The sequence below is a fragment of the Canis lupus genome, chromosome 17 (genome assembly GCF_048164855.1).
Source record: "Canis lupus baileyi chromosome 17, mCanLup2.hap1, whole genome shotgun sequence".
In the NCBI taxonomy this organism is placed as follows: domain Eukaryota; kingdom Metazoa; phylum Chordata; class Mammalia; order Carnivora; family Canidae; genus Canis; species Canis lupus.
This window is the reverse complement of record NC_132854.1, coordinates 5,216,289-5,235,476: the sequence shown is the minus strand read 5'-3', so window position 1 is coordinate 5,235,476 and position 19,188 is coordinate 5,216,289. Positions and strand designations below refer to the sequence as shown.

At 35.7% G+C, this 19,188-nt stretch overlaps 1 protein-coding gene and 1 long non-coding RNA gene across 8 annotated transcripts in view; one reads left to right on the top strand and one right to left on the bottom strand.

Moving 5' to 3' along the window:
• Nucleotides 1–19,188, bottom strand: part of NALF1 (NALCN channel auxiliary factor 1) — a 625,228-nt gene that overhangs the window by 82,621 nt on the left and 523,419 nt on the right. The window lies entirely within an intron of this gene.
• The window catches only part of LOC140607846 (uncharacterized), a 46,607-nt gene continuing 44,847 nt past the window's right edge, over nt 17,429–19,188 (top strand). For 3 of the 5 annotated variants that reach the window (XR_012009756.1, XR_012009755.1, XR_012009757.1), the window contains exon 1: nt 17,429–17,597. This is a non-coding gene — a long non-coding RNA (uncharacterized lncRNA). The remainder of the gene's footprint in view (nt 17,598–19,188) is intronic. The other 2 variants (XR_012009754.1, XR_012009758.1) reach the window with 1 other exon arrangement.

Genomic DNA, 19,188 nt, shown 5'->3' with positions numbered 1-19,188 from the left:
ATAAGATTGAGCAAGCTTCTGCCTATTATAACAAATAAAGCAAGAACATATGAAAACTGCATATTTCTTTTCAGATAATGCTTATTCTGTACATCAAACCAAAACAGCAGTCCCTTCCATGGGATCTATTTCCCCAGATGAATACATTCATTTCTTTTTTTTTAAATTAAGATTGTATTTATTTATTTGACAGAAAGAGAGAGAGAACGAAATAGAGAGAGAGAGAGAGAGAGCACAAGCAGGGGGAGCAGTAGGGAGAGGGGGCTGGAGAAGCAGACTCCCTGCTAAGCAGGCAGCTGAATGTGGGGCTCCATCCCAGGACCCTGGGATCACAATCTGAGCCGAAGGCAGATGCTTAGCCAGCTGAGCCACCCAGGTGCCCATATACATTCACTTCTAAAAGTCAAAAGAAAACAACTGTTTACCCCAGCAAACCAGAAAATTTAAGTTACGCTAAAATTTTACATTATGATAGGAATAAGTACTGTTTATAAAACTATATCATTTAGGCTACCTGACTGGGTTGATGCTCTCGACTAACATATATTTCTGATATTATCAGGGCAAAAATACATGACGGTACTGTACTGAGTGGCATAGCCCTGGGCTTACTCCCTCATTCTTGGGCAAGATCATGACATTGTACATAAGTGACTTCAATATATCACGAAAATCAAAGTGACAAGTGACTTTACAATATCTATTATAATTGTACCATTTGCATGTGGTGCTCAATGTAGAAGTATTGGGCAAAATGAAGAGCATTACAGAGTTGATGCTCATAATGAGATGACACAAGGCTCTTCTGCCAAATGTTTAAGAGCAGGAAAAATGACCTTAAGTGGGTAGCAAAGGAAAAAAAAAAAAAGCCAGGAAGGGCTAGGGTGTCTACCAGGTCTACCAGGGATTTTAGGAAAGTCCCACATCCTAGAAATCATTATTGGCAGATCAGGTTGGCTAGTCACCCTTGGAGGGTTCTTAGTCTAGCAGCTAAACTATATTCTATGCATAAATGTATAGTCTCCCAACAGTCCATAAAAAGACAATAAGGGCACACACACACACACACACATATACCTACACATATGCAAGTGTATATGTGTGTGTGTGTGTGTGTGTATATATATATATATATGCTTACACACGTATACACATATACAAATGTATATACGTTTGTGTACTTACACTTATACACACACCTGCTTCAGTGGACTCACAGCAACCATTCTGTGAATCTTTGCTGGGTTTTTATAGAAAACTTATTGGGTCACTCAAGTTCCTGAACATGAAGACTACCACATATTTTTATGGCCTCTATACTCCATTTATTTCCTAATGGTCCATAGGTACCATCCTATTATATCACTTTACTATAAAAATTATTCTAGGTCTTTCCATAGATTGGAACCATGTGGGCAAGGCTTAAGGCCTCCCTTCATGCCTAACTGGTACTCACAGATACCTCACAGCAATAACCAATGTAAATCCTTCCATTGAATTAGAAACATAGCTGACCATTCCTTATGAAATTCTGGCCAGATTTAACTTGATAATGAAGAGTACATTTGGCAGATTCAGATGCAAAATAAGTTGAAAAGAAAATGTGTTTAAATTTTTTCTCCATTCATGATATTGGAACCCCCCAAATGTGAGAAACATACCATTGCTTTTAATGTATTTATAATCCTTATTTTCCATAATAACTTAAAAGACTTTTTCAGTTGTGGTGAATTACTGATTTTTTTCATTAACTCTGTTGTCAATTTCTTAATAATTGTTGAGGTCATTTCAGATAAATAATTTAAATGTTGGTTTATAATCATTAGTTTATATACACAAATAATTTGCTTCTCATCACATTTTATTTTTTTAAAGATTTATTTACTCATGAGAGACAGAGAGAGAGAGAGAGAGAGCAAATCAGAATAATAGAAGGAGAAGTAGGCTCCCTACAGAGAGCGCATGCGGGACTCTATCCCAGGATCTGTGACCACGCCCTGAGCCATCCAGGCGTCCCTCATTTTAAAGATTAAATTCGTTTAACTGGTTTCTATTAGAAACTCATTGGGGAAGCATATGTTTCTTTGACTAAATTGAAGTAACTACCCCAATTCTGTTTATAAACCAGTTAGCAAATTCAGATGCAACTAAGGCCTGATCTCACACAAGGGAGGCAACTTACCAGTTCGAGTGACGGGAAATATTTGCTTGGTTTGTTTTGCTTTATATCATCACTACTGCTATTGCAAACTTTATACACTCTATCATCAACTGGACTAATGCCGCTTTCTTTTTATTGTTGTTGTTAACACAATTAGTCCACGATGCCACTTGCATTTAAAAATATTTTTTACAAAAAAAAAATATATTTTTTTATAAATACGATTGTAATGTGATTTTAAAAAGGACAAACATGCTGTTTGCAACCACATCTACCTTGACCCAATGTCATGTCCCACTTCCTTCTCTAGAAGGAACAGCGGTGACTAGTTTGGTGTTCCGGTGACCAGTTATTCCAACTGTTTCTCGATGCATTTACATTTATATGCACCTGTGTGGCCACTCAGGTGATGTTTGTGCAATAGTCATTTTTAATACATAACTAGAATCACATTGTGTGTTACAATTCTATTGTTGAATTCCATTTTTTGGTTAATGCTGACTTAGAGATTAATGTGATCATACAATACCCATCTTAATGCCATACGTATATTTCATAATCTAATCTATCATTTCCTCTTCGCTGGGCATTTGGGTAATTTCTGATCTTTCACTCCTTCAAACCCTGTTGCACTTCATAGACTTGCACTTAGGTTTGTGTGCAGTTCACGAAGTATCTCTACAGGAGACATTCCTTAAAGATTACCTACCAGGTTGGAAAGCATTTTATCTTTAGAGAAATGCTACCAGCATGCCTTTATGAAAACTAGTGTCATCCAGCTTTTTTTTTTTTTTTTTTTTTGCCAACTGCTTGATTAAAAAAGTGATTTAATTTTGGTTATATTACCTATTTCTTTGATTATGATGAGATTAAATATAGTTTCTGGTGTTGTCCAGTTATTTTTCTTTCATGAACTGCCTGTGCTTTTTCCAACATGCTGTTGAATTGTTGATCTTTTCCTCAATGATTTGTTGAATTTCTTTATTATTCTCCATCTAGCCACATTACTGAATTTGGTTATTAATTAACATATCCCTCGATACTTTGTAGTTCACTGCATTTTATTTCAATTCAACTGTTAAATGTCAAAATTCACTTTAAACATTAATCTGAAGGCATGCCATAGACCTGACATTTTCTAAAATGAAACATATTTAGAAAAATTATAACAATTCCTTTGGTCTCTGAATACAAAGCTATTTTTCCCATGATATCTTGGAACTCTTGTCATTTTTTTCCACAAGGGAGAGGTTTAAATATAAGCTAAATAATTTAAGAATTTCTGAAGTATTATTTAAGAAAGAAATCAGCAATTTAGTTTCACTGTAGGGAATTACAAAAATATGAGATGGATAGTATTTGGATTTTCTTTAAAGTGTTGAAAGATCAGTATTTCAGATTCTTTCTGAATTATCCTCTCATACTTCCCGGAAGTAGTGTCAAATGCTATCAACTCTAATCCTAAAAGTAGCAAAAGAGACAAAGAAAGGTTAAATGTTCTTGCAAAGCAATCCAGCAAAAGAGAGAGTGCCAGTGACCTAGACAAGATAACATACACATCCTATAAGCAAGCTGAAGATACCATATAATTCTACTCTCTTCCCGTGCAAAGTTCTTTTTTGTATGACTCATAGATTTTAAGCAACTTCATGATTTTGTCATGGGTACAAAATACTCATACATATTTTGTGTTTATATTTTATTTAAAATATAAAAAATTTCCCTATTTATCCTCTTGAAATTAAAGAAATCACATTTTTAGTGTGCAAAAGGATACAAGGCTCTTCATTATAAGTTAACATGGCACTTTGCCCACACCAATCCTGGCAAATAGATGCCTACCAAGACAGCTGATAAAAAGGAGTTCACACCGCTGTCCAAACACCTGCTTTCCCTATTGGCATTGATTCCTTCTTACTCAGTTTTTTTCCCGTTGCTCTAAGTTTTCCACCCTCTTATGTTTGGACTTCACCTGTTGAAGAGTTTCATAATATGACTCTATAGATCATCTATTTTTAAACTATGAACACAGAAGTGTAGCATCATGGGAAAAACACATGCCGGAAGTTGACCAACCTCACAGCACACCACACTGCAATTTCTAACTATCCAAAAGGGGGAGAAAAAAGACAGAACATGGGCCATAATTATGCACAAAATCAGCTATATGAATTTTAACAAAATTCCCTTCTATTGCTCAATGATAAGGCAGTTTTTCTTCAGGCTAGATTCTAGCACCACGTTAAAGTCTGAACAGGGCCCCCCCAGAGAGAGGCATGGCCACCGCATCAGGCTTCTTCCCTTCTGACACGGTGGGTACAACCTGAGAGCCCAACCAGTTCAACTTTCTACACAGCTCATTACCTGAACAAGCACTGCTTCAAGGTCTGTTCTGCCTTATTTTATACAAGGGTTATCTGAGCTCCACAAATCAATCATTTCACTGCAGGGCTAATCACTTGTCTCCTCGGCAAGGCTCCATCCACCACACCTTGTTTCTTTCATTTTCCCTCAGAATCCATCAGTGAGTCAATAAATGCTAATTGACCACCTACTTTGCCTCATGCCATATGGAAGGTGCTGGAAATACAGGGTCAACATGGAATTTACAGTCTAGCTGGGACCACAGATAAATAAGGATTGACAATGAAGGTACAGTTGGGCAAAGCGATGACAAAAGTACAGACGGATAAAGGAGGGAATCAAAGGGATCTGCTTGAATGCTTGCTATGGATTAAAGGGGGTGGGGCTGGCTTATAAAAAGGCCTGTGATGGAACTGTGCTTCTGTGCTTTTTCTGGGGTGGTGTATACACAAACCCACACGTACAATGAAATTGTATACAAATAAACACACACACACGCACACACACACCAATGAGCACAAGTAAACCTAGAGAAACATAATAGGATGGATAGATAGCATTATCATCATATTCTTGTTGCGATGTTTTAACTTGGCAAGATAATACCACTGGGGAAGCAAATAAGGGGCACATGGGATCTCTTTGTATTATTTTTACACATAAACAATTACATATTATTTTTACATGGGAATAGATCAGCATGAAATATTTAGAAAGGGAACACTGTTACTGAGAATGGCATTGAGCATCCCCTCTGCCAGCAGGACTTCTACCCAGAAATTTAAAAATGGTACTAGATTTTTACAACACAACACACAACATAGAATTGTTCTAAGCTGTCCCAGTTCCTAGGTGGCAGCGTGTCTTGGAGGGCTAGCTCTACAAACACACAACAGTGTTTTTAAAACAACCACCCATGCACATTGCGATGTCCAAGAATGAGTGAGCCACAAGAAGAGCCATGATTTAGTAAGGATGAGACTTTTCACAGAGGGTCTTCATGTCTTCTGTTCATTCACCTATCGGCAGATAACAAGAATGGAACTTTCTACCTCATCAGGCTTTAAAAATCATAGTTATCTTTTAATTCTTCTAAACAAGTTACATGCAGAGTTTTGACCAAATTTTCAATGTGCTGCATACTAAGGATCAAACCAAAGATTAGAAAGGACTGGCTTATTTGGCTGGTGATTATTTTTCTCAAAAACAGGAAATATATCTTGATTTTACATTGATTTAGAATTAAATTTCATTATGATCAATTCAGCATTGGGTTCAAACATTGCCTAGTCACTTGCAGCCAGAGAGATTTTATTTCTGGGTAAGCTCCTGAGTGCACTGTGTCACTTTTATTTTACCAAATCATTTATTGGCTAGGTTGTGTTTCTAAACTTTTCCTTCTGCAAAATATTTATAAAATTGTCAAATACATGCACATACACCCACACAAACACCATACAGACACACACACACACAGACACACATATTCAGACACAGACACAATTATATATACACACACACGTATCAGGAATATCTCTTTTAGCAGCTCATTGCTTCAGCTGCATTCCTTTTCCTCAGTCATAAAATATTTTTAAAAGTCTATGCTGAGATTGACTTTAAGATAAAACATTAAAATAAACCATCATTACTCTCATACACATATGTGCATGATATCATCACATTTTAACTGGGTGAATTCTCTTCCATCTAAAGGGTCACATTCCCTGTCTTTCCTTGTAACTAGATATATATCATGGGATCTAAGTTATTTCCTCATGAGAAACCAGGCAGGAAATTTGAAGTGTCCCTACGGAAACAAGTATGCCTTCTTTGCCTTCATCTTCTTCCAGCTGCTTCGCGGATGGATGTAATAGCTGGAACCACTAGAGCATCTTTGAACATGAACATGCTGGCAATCATGTGTGGCACAACCACAGGGGCAGCTGAGGTCCCTGCCACCATAAAGCTACCTTCCAGTTCTAATTGCCTATGCCCACTTAATCTGAGAGGGTGATAAATTCCTATTTTGCTTACGGCACTAAGATTAAGGTCTTTGAAACTTGCATCCCAGCCTAATTGCAAAATGAAACATAAGGACCTGCTAACACCAATGACAGGGAAAAAAAAAAAACATTAATTAATGAGTGAAAATAACTTTGTAAATAAATATAATATTTTTATTTTCAATAGGTATAAAGTGCCTTTTTATTTATGCAACTCTGGTTACTAAATTTACTGTAAAGTTTCCACCATTGGACCAGTAAATCAGTCCTACCATACTATTTGATAATAAAAATTATATTGAACAGTGTTATCCTTTGCCTCTGTATTTTTACTCAATAGACAAGAAAAAAGAAGCCACTGTCACATTTATCTGCCCAAATAGAAAGCGATGATTTCCACATTATATAAAGTTTTTGTTTTCCATTTGAAGGATTAACATATAACGTCATTAAGACAAACATTCAACTTGATTACAAAGGAGAATTGCAAATGTTCAGTTGGGACACCAAACATCTTTATTGTCTTTTGGCTGCAAAGTGATAGTGCCCAGAAGAAAGAAAAATGACATAAGAAAGAAGAATTATGAAAAAGAAGAATGTAAACCAATTTCTAGGGAATTAATCTCCTTTAGCTGGAATCCATTGTAAAGCAGGGTCAGTCACTGAGAGTGGACAAGGCACTTTCCAAACAGAGGTGCTGAGCAGACATCCTGCTGAGTCCCAGGATCACAGATCTCACAGCATAAAGTGAGATTATGCTTCTTAATCCACATAGGTTGAAGTGTCCTATGAATACCTTCAACTACTTACAAATTTCTGTGGGAGCACTGCCCTGCGTTTTGCTGGGGACAGGAATCATGCTTACTAACTTCTCAATGGAGTCTGCAATACCAATAAAGTTAATAACTATCACTCTAGTGAGCTCTCCAAAGAAAAAGACCTGAATCTCCAGGGGTCTGATAACCTATTTTATTTTATTTTATTTTATTTTATTTTATTTTATTTATTTTATTTTATTTTATTTTATTTTATTTTATTTTATTTTATTTTTTAATTTTAACCAATCTTTAATTTTCGTACACAATTTTGTACTGATGGAGGCACTTGGATGGCTTAGTCGGTTAAGCATCTGCCTTCCGCTCAGGTCATGATCCCAGAGTCCTGGGATCGAGCCCCACATGGGGTTCCCTGCTCAGTGGAGAGCCTGCTTCTCCCTTTCCCTTTGCCTGCCACTCCTCCTTTTTGTGCCCTCTTTCTCTCTCTCTTTCTTGCTGTCAAATAAATAAATAAAATCTTAAGAAAACAAATTTTTGTACTGGTGAATTTGCATATTTTTTTAAATAAATATCCACAAAGCTTGTATTGGCCCTTGCTGCTGCATGTCATGAATATACCACATCGGGAGTGACAGCCTGCATTTCACATACTTAGGTAACAACGGAGCCATTCTTTATGGAACTCCTATCGCAATGGGTGTATGGTGAATGATTTGGTAACTCTTACACCAGGAAATAAGACAACCCGGCAGAACAAAACCAACAAAAGTTTAGACTAGCCATATTTTTAGGATGCATTACTTCTGGTCCAAATATTATCCTGCCCAATCTCTGGGTTGTGGAAAACAAGTATGATGACTGTGTATTTAAGAAGATGGACCCTGGCATCGTAGAGAATCCCTAGGCAAGTAGAAGCATCCTGGCAGGGAGAGCCATTAGAAGGCCACAGCAGTGGATCAAGTGAATTGATAGGGTTTGCTTTATCTGGTTGGCAGGAGAAAAAGCAAGAAGAGAAAAGAAGGGAAGGGTTTGAGAAATATTACAGTGAATAGCACGACAGTGTTCAGTCAGTAGTACTTAAATGCAAGTAATGTGTCTCTCCCATTCCCACAGTAATAATCGTGTTCTATCCTACTGAGATAGGTAAAATAAAGGCATAATCATTAGTTGCCATTTGTGAGACCAATTAAAACACATGTCAATCAATTTGGTCTACCTTGCAGGCCTGTATGACCCTTTATCTAATCATAAGATAATGCATTAGTACATTTGCTGTATAACAGATAACCCCCAAACTTCATGGCTTCAAATAGCAAATATTTCTTATCTTGCAGTATCTAGGGATCAGGAATCTGATGGTGCCTAGTTATGCCTCCAGTTCACCACAGCTCAGGTCTAGTGCTGCCTGACAAAAAACAGATTAAATTTGAACATCAGATAAACAATAAGTATGTGTGTGTCAAACTTTGTATGGGACATTCTTATACTGAAAAATGTTACCTTTGATTATGTGAATTTCCAGTTCATCAGGCTGTCCTGTATTTTTATTTGCTAAACCTGAACACATTACTCATGTGGCTGTAGTTAAGATGTGGGTTAGGCCTTCAGTATATTAAGACCAGGCTGAGGCTGAAAGACTGACTTCCAAGCTCACTCATATGGTTTTTGCAGGCTTCAATTTCTAAAGGGCTGTTAATCCAAGGTCCTCGGTTCCTTGACAGCTGTTGGACTAGGGCCTCAGTTCTTTGCTACACCACAGGGACCACTCCACTGGGCTGCTCATAACATGGCATCTGGCTCCCCTTAGCACCAGAGAGTCAAGAGAGAGCCCCAAAGGAAGCTACTGTCTGTTTCTATTCCAATCTCCTAAATATCATCCCATCCTTTCCTCTATGTTCTACTTATTATAGAGAAGACATAAGTCCAGTTCACACTCAAAGGAGGAAATATACAAGGGTATGAATATCAGGAAACAGAGGTCATGGGGTCTCCTTAGTGGTGATCTACCATGAACATATCCCAAATAAATTAAATTTTCTAAGAAACATGCTCAGAGCACCTTTTAAACATATATCTCATTTTTTTTTCCCTTGGGTTATTCCTCTGTCCCCTTAGATCATGTGCAAAGTAAGAAATAATAGGCTAACATGGCCATAATGGATTTAGCACACAACCACTTAAATGTAAAATCAATGTTGAAGAATTAGAAAAAAAAAATTGACCTTGAAACTCATACACATAAAATCATAAATTCTGGGTCTAATAAAAGCTATTTTAAGGTCACCTTTCTGCAAGTCTAGTTCAATAAAGAAAAATATTTAATCCCTCCTCTTTTGACAATTATAAAGAAAACCAACATATTCCATTCCAGCTTTCTATAGATTATGACATAAAATTAGGCTTTTTCCCAAACTACATCAAGAGATAAATGCATCATTCATAAATTTAAGAAATCTAAATTTATGTGTTGGTGTTTAAAGTTTAAAACATTGTATAATCTGAAAGCTATCTTTATACTTAGCTAGCCAATTCTTTTTTGCTAAAAATATTGATGTCTTTTTTTGAACTTAATGAGTATATTTTAAAGAAATAAATGAAGAGAGAAATGAAGAGAAAAATATAAAAGAATATTCTTCAAGAAACATTTCAAAATTAAATTATCTTTCTTCTAAATAAGTTATAGGAGATACAGAACACTGCATTCACATTATAGGTTTTTTTTTTTCAGTTCTACAAAATTATTTGAGCTTCCTGGTAATTTAAAATAACTGTTTTTTTTTTTTCTACTGTGATTTAGAAATAAGGTATGGTGGATATCAACTAGAAAATTTCCAACTAATTACTTTAAAATTACAAAGTCATTTGTAATGACTAAGAACCGTTATTGAATGCTACAGTTTAAAAAATGGCTTATTATTTATGCAAGTCTCTCCTTTTCTAAACAATTATCCTAGTTATGAATAAAGCCACAATTTCTAGTGTCCAGCATACAATGTTAAGAGTTAGATAATAAATTCTTCTGAATTCTTCTCAATTGTCTTCTCTCAGAAAAGGAAGAATGACATATTCATGTCTACTTTAGGCAATTTCCTTTTAAAACTCAACTACCCAGAAGGGAAGCTTTCTATTTCTTCCCTTGGTCAAGATTTAGCGGTTTTAAGTTGTCTGTGGGCCAAGGAGAGTCATTATCAGTTTCTAAATTTGGATTTTGGCTGTCAGGTTCTCATTAATGTTGCACTGGAAAATGGCTACTAGAAGTCACTCATTCTACTACTGAAACTGGCTTTTAGAACCAATGCCTATAGGATGTAACTAGGTTTCTTATTTCTGGCTCTCTCCTCCATCTCCCTAACTTCTACTTTGGTCCACACCCACGTCTATCAACTAATGCCAGGCGTTTTTTCTACTGACCTGTAATTTCAAAAGTATCAATGAGAGAGCTTCTGGAAATGATATACTAAACTATATTCTAAATTATAAGCATCAAATCAAAATGACCCTAAGAGAACAAGCAAGTTGGTAAGAGTTTCACAAATGAAATGAATATGATGGTAAGTGTTTTACATAATTTGCCCTTCACCATCATCAGGTAATCCTCCTATGAATCTTTTTAAGTAAATGTTGTTTTTCCCATTTACAGTGTATAATATTTTTACCATATCATTACTATATTTATGCCTTTAACTTTGCTGATTTAGTAATTAAAGAGAAAATTTGGTCAAAGGCATCTGATGTGTTTCCTTTTATACAATGATTAATGGTAAGTTTCTATAAGATGCTAAAAAATGTGTCACAAAATATCAGTTACCCATTTAATAATAGGTCACATTAATGATCAACTTGTCATTCATGTAAATTTGTGGTTTTGAGTGTATTTAGTAAAGGAAAGAGTCAGTTACTAGGTAGGTTGTTTTATGTCTTTTATACACCCATTCATCCTCAAAATAGATCTGTACTCAATGTTGAATTTTGCCTTTCCTAAACTCCTGATCTAATGTTAGCCTTACCATTTATCTGCCCAAGCATAGTGCTTGGTCTGTTTGTTTTTTTAATTAGAAACACTCTTAATAAGTCTGTGTTATTTGATATTTGTCCATGCAGCAAATACATGAAGAAGATGATATAAGACATCAGATAGTAAACTCCCTGGAATTAGGGATTGTGCGGGGCTTTTTTCCTCCTCCTTCTCTCTGACACTGCTTTCATGTTTCCTGACACTCAGTAGTTCCAATAACATGATGAATAAGTGAATGAATAAGTAAACGAGTGGGTGAGTCTATCATGTTTCTCATAATCTAAAATAGAGCAAAAAAAGAATGCCAGATATTCTGAATATATTCGTTTATTTTGGGTGCCCAATAAAATAGTTTGTTTATATGAAATAAAACCACTTAACAGTTAATTACTACTGATTTGTTATTATTCTTTTATATCTCACAATGATAATACTTTTACCTGATCCTATTAAGCTACAAATGACTGCCTAAGAAGAAGCAGAAGAGTTAACAAAAACCATTAACTTTTGAATATTTTGAATAATGTTTTCCAGAGCATATAGGAATTTTTTTTATCTGCTTTACATATTTAGCTAAACTTCCCATGTTATAAAATTCCCCTTTCAACATTGCAGCAAGGTTACCAGAAAAAGTCCGCAAAAAAATGGTGACTGGATTCAAGGTAAATGAATGTCATCTGTTCTCAAGCGTTCATCTGCCTATTTGTTTTTTTAGGACTTTTTTTTTTTAAACAAATTATCTGCACTTTCTTAACCTCACAATTTCTACATCAGCCTCTAACTGGACTGAGATCAAGGCCATCTTGATTTAAGCTGTCAATTTTCTTCTTTTACTCAAAACATTCATCTGCTTTCTACTTCCTACAGACACAAGGGAAGAAATGGCTGCCCCATTCCTCACCCATTCCTCAACCCTTTCTTTCTTTTTTTTTTTTTTCTCAACCCTTTCTAATGTAAATTTTTTTCCGGAGATGCTCTTGAAATCTCCTCTTCCCAGACCTTGCACCATCAATTATCCTGTTATCACTCTGTCTTTATTTTTTTTTATCCCTCTGTCTTTAATCTGTCCATCTCTACCCACTCAACTCTGCCTACAAAATGCTTCCTTGTTCTAAAAAATCCCACCCAATCTTGCTTCTTTGCAACCTGCAGTCTTATCTTTCTTCTGTTTTATCATAAATCCCCACAATCTCCATTTTGTATCTGTCTTTTGTATCACTTGTCCCTGGAAACTATGAGAACTTACATCTCAAACTGAAAAGTCTCACAGCTAGATACCATGTCCTTAGTTTTCCTAATTGGCTTTAAAAAGGCATGTGATCAGAAATAGAATATTGCAGTGTTTCGTATTGATAGTTTGCCACAGCAGAGCTATATATTTGCTTAATTTCACTTAATATTCTCTATGAACTGTTCTATGATGCATGTCCATCTTTTGTATCTCTATACACATGCAAACATAAAGGTCTATGTCTATATTAGTGTTGTATCCTGACATATATTCATTGGCAAAAATGTTAATTTATTCCAAAAATATCTATTGAGTGCTTGCAGCATGCAAATACTGCTAGGTGCTTTGGGGATATAAGGATGTTTTAGAAAAAAAAAAATCTGCTCTTAAGGGATTCCCAAAATAACAGGGAACATAAGAAACATACACAAATACCTCTGGTACAAGGTTGACAGTGATATATCCCATAAGAGCTTTACAGAAGAGATGCCATGGGAGTTCTTGAAATAATGAGGTTCTTTCTGTAGCAAGAAGGAGCAGGAAAGGCATCACAGAAAATGTGGAACGTGAGCTGATCCTTTACCATCTGGCATAATTTGAACATGAGGGGAAAATATTTTAATTAGAGGAAATAAAATGAGAAGAGGCAAAGAGAATACTTTAGAGTAACCATGGTCCTGCTATAAGCCCGATGATACAGAATGAAATAGAATAGGGTGGTGAAGCAAGAAATGATAAAAAATGACAGTATTTAGACCCTTGAGTGATGATGAGGTATCTCTCTTGGTCCAAGTATATGAAGGCAAGGAGTCTAAAGCCCTGACTTCCTTAAACCTGACACAGAAGGCTTTCACTCTATACTGACTGAATTGTCAGCTGAACTGTTGCACCTTAGTTGAAGAAGAGGGAGGACCCAGGGAAGGGTAGACTCTATCTAGGTGTAACCTTACATACCTAACACTGCTAATTTGACCAGCCCGATCCAAACTCCAAGTTTTCATCATTAACATAGTATTTTTTTTTTCTTCTGGCAGGAAAAGGGACAGAGGGAGAGGAAAAGAGAATCTTAAGCAGGCTCCATGCCAAGTGTGGAGCCCAATGCAGAGCTCGTTCTTACAATCCTGAGATCATGACTTGAGCTGAAATCAAGAGTCTCATGCTTAACTGACTGAGCCACCCAGGTGCTCCAACACCAACATTCTATCCCAGACAAGACTTTTTTTTTTTAATTAATTAATTTATTTATGCATGTATGATAGTCACAGAGAGAGAGAGAGAGAGAGAGAGAGAGGCAGAGACACAGGCAGAGGGAGAAGCAGGCTCTATGCACCGGGAGCCTGATATGGGATTCGATCCCGGGTCTCCAGGATCGCACCCTGGGCCAAAGGCAGGCGCTAAACCCCTGCACCACCCAGGGATCCCCCAGACAAGACTTTTGAGGCCAGGCTTAACTTATATGGCAAACAATGGAGTAAATAATCATAGCAGTAACTGAGTGTTTGCTACCAATGCCATTGGGTTCAGCACTAAGTGCTTTAAGAAAATATATAATGCTTTCATTTAAAGACTAGATTAGGGTTACAGCAGAGAGAATGGCCTGGAGAAGATAAATGATAGAGGTAAAATTGGTGAACTTGTTAGCTAATCAGAAACTTGATGTGGAACCTCTTTTCAACCTGGTCCCTAGTGATTCTGGCCTCTCAATGGGATTAATGGGATAAGAAGGGACACCAGATAGTTCTCTCTGTTTCTCTTCATGAAATCACAAAGAGGAGTTCTTATGTACCTTCAGAGAGAGAAAATGCCACCTAGAAGCCAAGAGAAGATACTGCAGAATGAAACATACCTAGCTGGCATCTTCATCTTGGACTTACTAGTCTCCAGAACTGAGAAACAAATTTCTGTTGTTTAAGCCACTCAGTCTATGGTATTTTGTTATGGCAGCCTGTTAACTAATACAGTAATGGAATAGAAATTTAAGGGGCAGAAAGTACAAAAACTGAAATGCAAAATTCCTTAGAGAGGTTCAACAACATATTTGAGCAGACAGAAAAAATAATTGGTTCATTTGAAGATGAGACAATTGAAAGCATCCAGCCCAAGGAGTCAAAAATAAAAGGAATGAAGAAACATGATCAGAGCCTAAAGGATTTATGGGAAATTTTAAAGTTAATCAATATATGCATTATGGGAGTCCCAGAAGGCAAGAAGAGAGAAAAATGACACAGAGAATATTTGAAGACATAATGGCCAAAAGTCCCCAAAGTTGTTGACATAAATCAAGCTATACTTCTAAGAAGTTCTAAAAATTCCAAGTAGAATAAACTCAAAGAGATCCACACCAACTTTATAATCAATCTGTGGAAAATCAAAGAAAAATAGAGAATCTCATTCATTGCTGGTGGGAATGTAAAATAGTTCAGCTGTTGTGGAAAAAGTTTGGCAGTTTCCTCTAAAAGTTAATCACAGAATTATCATATATCCTACTAATAAAAGAATTGGAGACAGATAACCAAATTCATGTACACACACATTCGTAGCAGTACTACTGACATTAGCCAAAAGACAGAAAGAGCTCAAATGCCCATGAATTGATGAATAAACAAATTGGGACACACACACACACACACACACACACACATACATCACACACACATATATACACAATGGAATACTATTTGGTCATAAAAAAGAATGAAATTACTGACACATGTTAAAACATGGATGAACTTTGAAAACATTATTCTAAGGAAAACAAGCCAGACATAAAAGATTACATATTGTATGATTCATTCTATATAAAATATTCAGAATAGATATATCTATAGAGACAACACATAGATTGGTAGTTGCCAGGGACAAGGAAAGGAGAGAAACTGATTAACGTATGCAGGGCGTTGCTTTGGAGCAATGATAAGATTTTAGAAGTAGATAGAGGTAGTAGTTATACAACCTTGTGAATGCAGTAAAATGCTACTGAATTGCTCATTTTAAAATGGTTAATTTTATGTTATATAAATTTCACTTCAATGAATTATTTTAAAAATAGACATACACAGATGATTCATATTCTTAGGAAGGTGTGAAGTGATTACCTTGCTGTAGAATTGATAAGAACTGTTAGTAACTAAAAATATCTGATAACTATAGTCTTCACTCCATCTCTGCTACAATCCATCAACATATGCTGTTTGGAAAACCATTCTGGTACAGATTCAGACTTTGTCTGTGGAATATTACAGCAAATATAACACTATCGAGTAATCAATCTGGCCCCTTCTATGAGTGTGCATTATAAACACTTTCTAGTTTAGAGTTTTCCCTTTCTGCAATAATGTACACAAATCATACATAATACAAGCTAGTATATCATTATGCTTCTCAATTGCTGTCTTAGAAGTTTGGGTTTTTATTTTGTTAGGGCCCCTCTGATACTCTGAACAGGTCAAACAAAGAGCAAGCAATTCAGATTTCTTCCAGAATTCACAGAGCTTTTTTCAAAGACAGGTTTGTTACATCACATGGAATTCTGATTACCTAATATGAGATTTGTATCCTAACCTAAATGACCTTCTGATGTTTGTTAAAATTGTACAGCTCATTATTAATAAATTTAAGCTTCTGTGTGTTTCTGGTTCTAATAATTTCACAGTGATATACAGACACTTCCAAAGACTTGATCCTTATCTTCTAGGTCTTTCTGTATTAATATTGAATAGTAAAATAACAAATGTAAAATTTTAACAACTAACTCTATGCTTTTATCATAAAATAATCTTATCTAATCAAAATTCATAACTGTTATTAAAAGACTTGATGTCATACCTCAATTGACCAATATAAATCATATTTAATAGCAGACTAGTGTTATGTCTTGGTAGGAAAATATATGATCTGAAAATATTTTATGTGTAGATAAAAGAAAACAGTGACACAGTGATACTCTCTTACTCCTGGTATGAGTTCTCTGTTAGCTATTTTTTGAAGTTAGAAAAAATGATAAGTCCATTAGACAAAACAAGCAGTTCGCTCAAAAAGATTCAAAGTATTAAAAGACCATGTGAAATATACATATGCCCTCATTCTCCTTACAGCAGCTCATTAACTATTAATATGTAAATTATGTTTACCTTCATTCCATCCCCCATTCTCAAGTCTTCCTACTTTCAATTCCCTCTGCTTCAAATACTATTCTTCCCTCCCTCTGCTTATTAGAGACTTTACTCAAGAGTTCCTGATCACCCTAGCTAAAATAATACCCTCTCATCATGCTCTGAAAAACACCATGTGTTTTTCAAAATACTTATCACTAGCATTATGTCATATATTTATGTATTTATTGTTTATCTACCCATTAAAATACATGCTCCATGAAGAATCAAAGTTTGTCCTATTCACTGCTGAATCCTTACCACTTAGAATAGCATCTGGCACAAAACAGGTGCTTCTTAAATACTCAATGAAAGAGTTGATAAATTCACTGAAACTTTGAATTTTCTGTTCTTTTTGTTGTATAATGTAGGTATACATTATAGAGGCATATCATGGTATACCTTTGTAACATATGAATACTATGATATGACATGCTATGTATGAATACATACACAAACCTATTGGAGGGATGTGTTCAAAACTGTTTACTGATAGTTTAAAGACCAGTGAACTAGAAGATAATCAGATCCAAATTTACTAATCCTTTCAGGGAGTGTAGACATCTGAGTATACACACACAAATCCATCAGTCTCCATCTGCAGTCATCCAGCTGAGAGCCATTTGGGGATAAAACAGGCTATTTCCTGGATGAATTCGTCACCAGCACTCTACCAGAATAGCTTGGAATATAGAAGCTTCAATGACTAAAAGAACATTAAAGAAATATGGCCATTCCATGAGTCACAAAGTGTGAACGAATAGGTATGAAGAATAAATGCATTTAAAACTCAAGCCGTTTCTTAGGACTAGCAGTCGCAATAATGAGGCTGTTCAGATGTGGGAGAGTTTGGACCATGATCTTACCCAGGGATGCTCAGAAGAAAAGGGTGGCAGGCAGGTAACAGCATATTGGCATTTCCGTGTTCTGACAAGATAATGACAGAATTGTCATATAGTCAGGATGCTTGGACTTCAATAGACTTCATTGATAGAATTCTTTTATTAAGCTTTTGAAACTGCTAAGTAGCACCTCTCTCAGAAACTTCCTCGCCACCTCACTTCCTCGTAGCAACAGGAAATTGAAATACATCTTGTTACAAATTATGGTGGTTAATTTCATATCATGAAACCTGTTCTAGTGATTTAAGTAAGCAAGGTATTTCCCTCTTCTCTTAAAAAAGGATTAATTAAAAAACAAAGTATTTCTGTATCAATATTTTATCTTAAAATGAACCTGCTATAGTTTAAGTAAAGAAATTGATATCAAGGCATGTGCTACTTAAATATATTTACGTACATATCATCTGTAGTTTTTATAGACTGGCATAGATTTCTGAGTTTATCTTCAAATTTGCACGTCATTCAATAGAAGGAAAAATAGTCACACTTAACTGACACAATTGGAAATAGTTACTAATCGAAGGTGTGAGTGTCCTGGAGTCCTCAGTTCAGACTGTGAGGCAAATTTCAGGAACAAGGCTTTTGCTTGTTCCTGGTTGGCTGAGGCTTACCCTGAATCAGCTATACTATACTTCTATCATTGCATCACGGTGTCTACTGTGCCATATTTTGTAGCTTAATTATGCTTCCTGACTAGTTCAAGTATATAATCAAATATGTAAAATCCTCTCCCCAAATGTATATCTTTATTCTGGAGGCTGATTATCCAATAGCTATACCGATGTGAACAACAAATGACAAACTATATCTGATTTAACATTTTCTAAAACTAAGTTGGGGCACCAGGTGGCTCACTAGTTGAGCATCTGCCTTTGGCTCAGGTCGTGATCCCAGGCTCCTGGGATCGAGTCCCACATCGGGGGCTCCCTGCAGGCAGCCTGCTTTACTCTATCTGTGTCTCTGCCTCTCTCTCTGGGTATCTCATTAATAAATAAATTAAATCTTAAAAATAAAATAAAATAAAATAAAAGCACTAATAATAAGAAATAAAAGTCCCCATTGATGTGATTTATATTGATAAAGGATAACCTGAAGTTACCTTTAAAACCAAAGATTTTCAGTTACTCATCTCTTGAGATATCTAGAAATTAGGTATCTAGAAAAGTAAAGAAAATATTTTTTCAAAAAAATGGTCTATTTATCTCAATTAAATATCTCAGATATTTTACTGTAACAATTAGTACATTTTCTAAATTGATTTAATTTCCAAATAGAACACAGTCCTGAAGCATTTTAACTTCTTACACAATTCAATACAGGATACTGAAATTTATCAATGAAAAGCAGTATCTCACCATAGCTACCCTGTCCCTATTGGAGTCTGATTCTTTGAAAAGCATACATTGATTTTGCTATTTCATGATATTCTATCATAGACTGAAGACAACCAAACACTTTCCTGGCAGCCTCCAATTCTTATTTTCCTGCTTCCCACTCACTGGCATTGGATTGAGCTTTATCACAACAGCCAGCAAAAAGCTTCTGGAAGAAAAAATTTGACTTAATGCAACCAGTGGCAATTAAT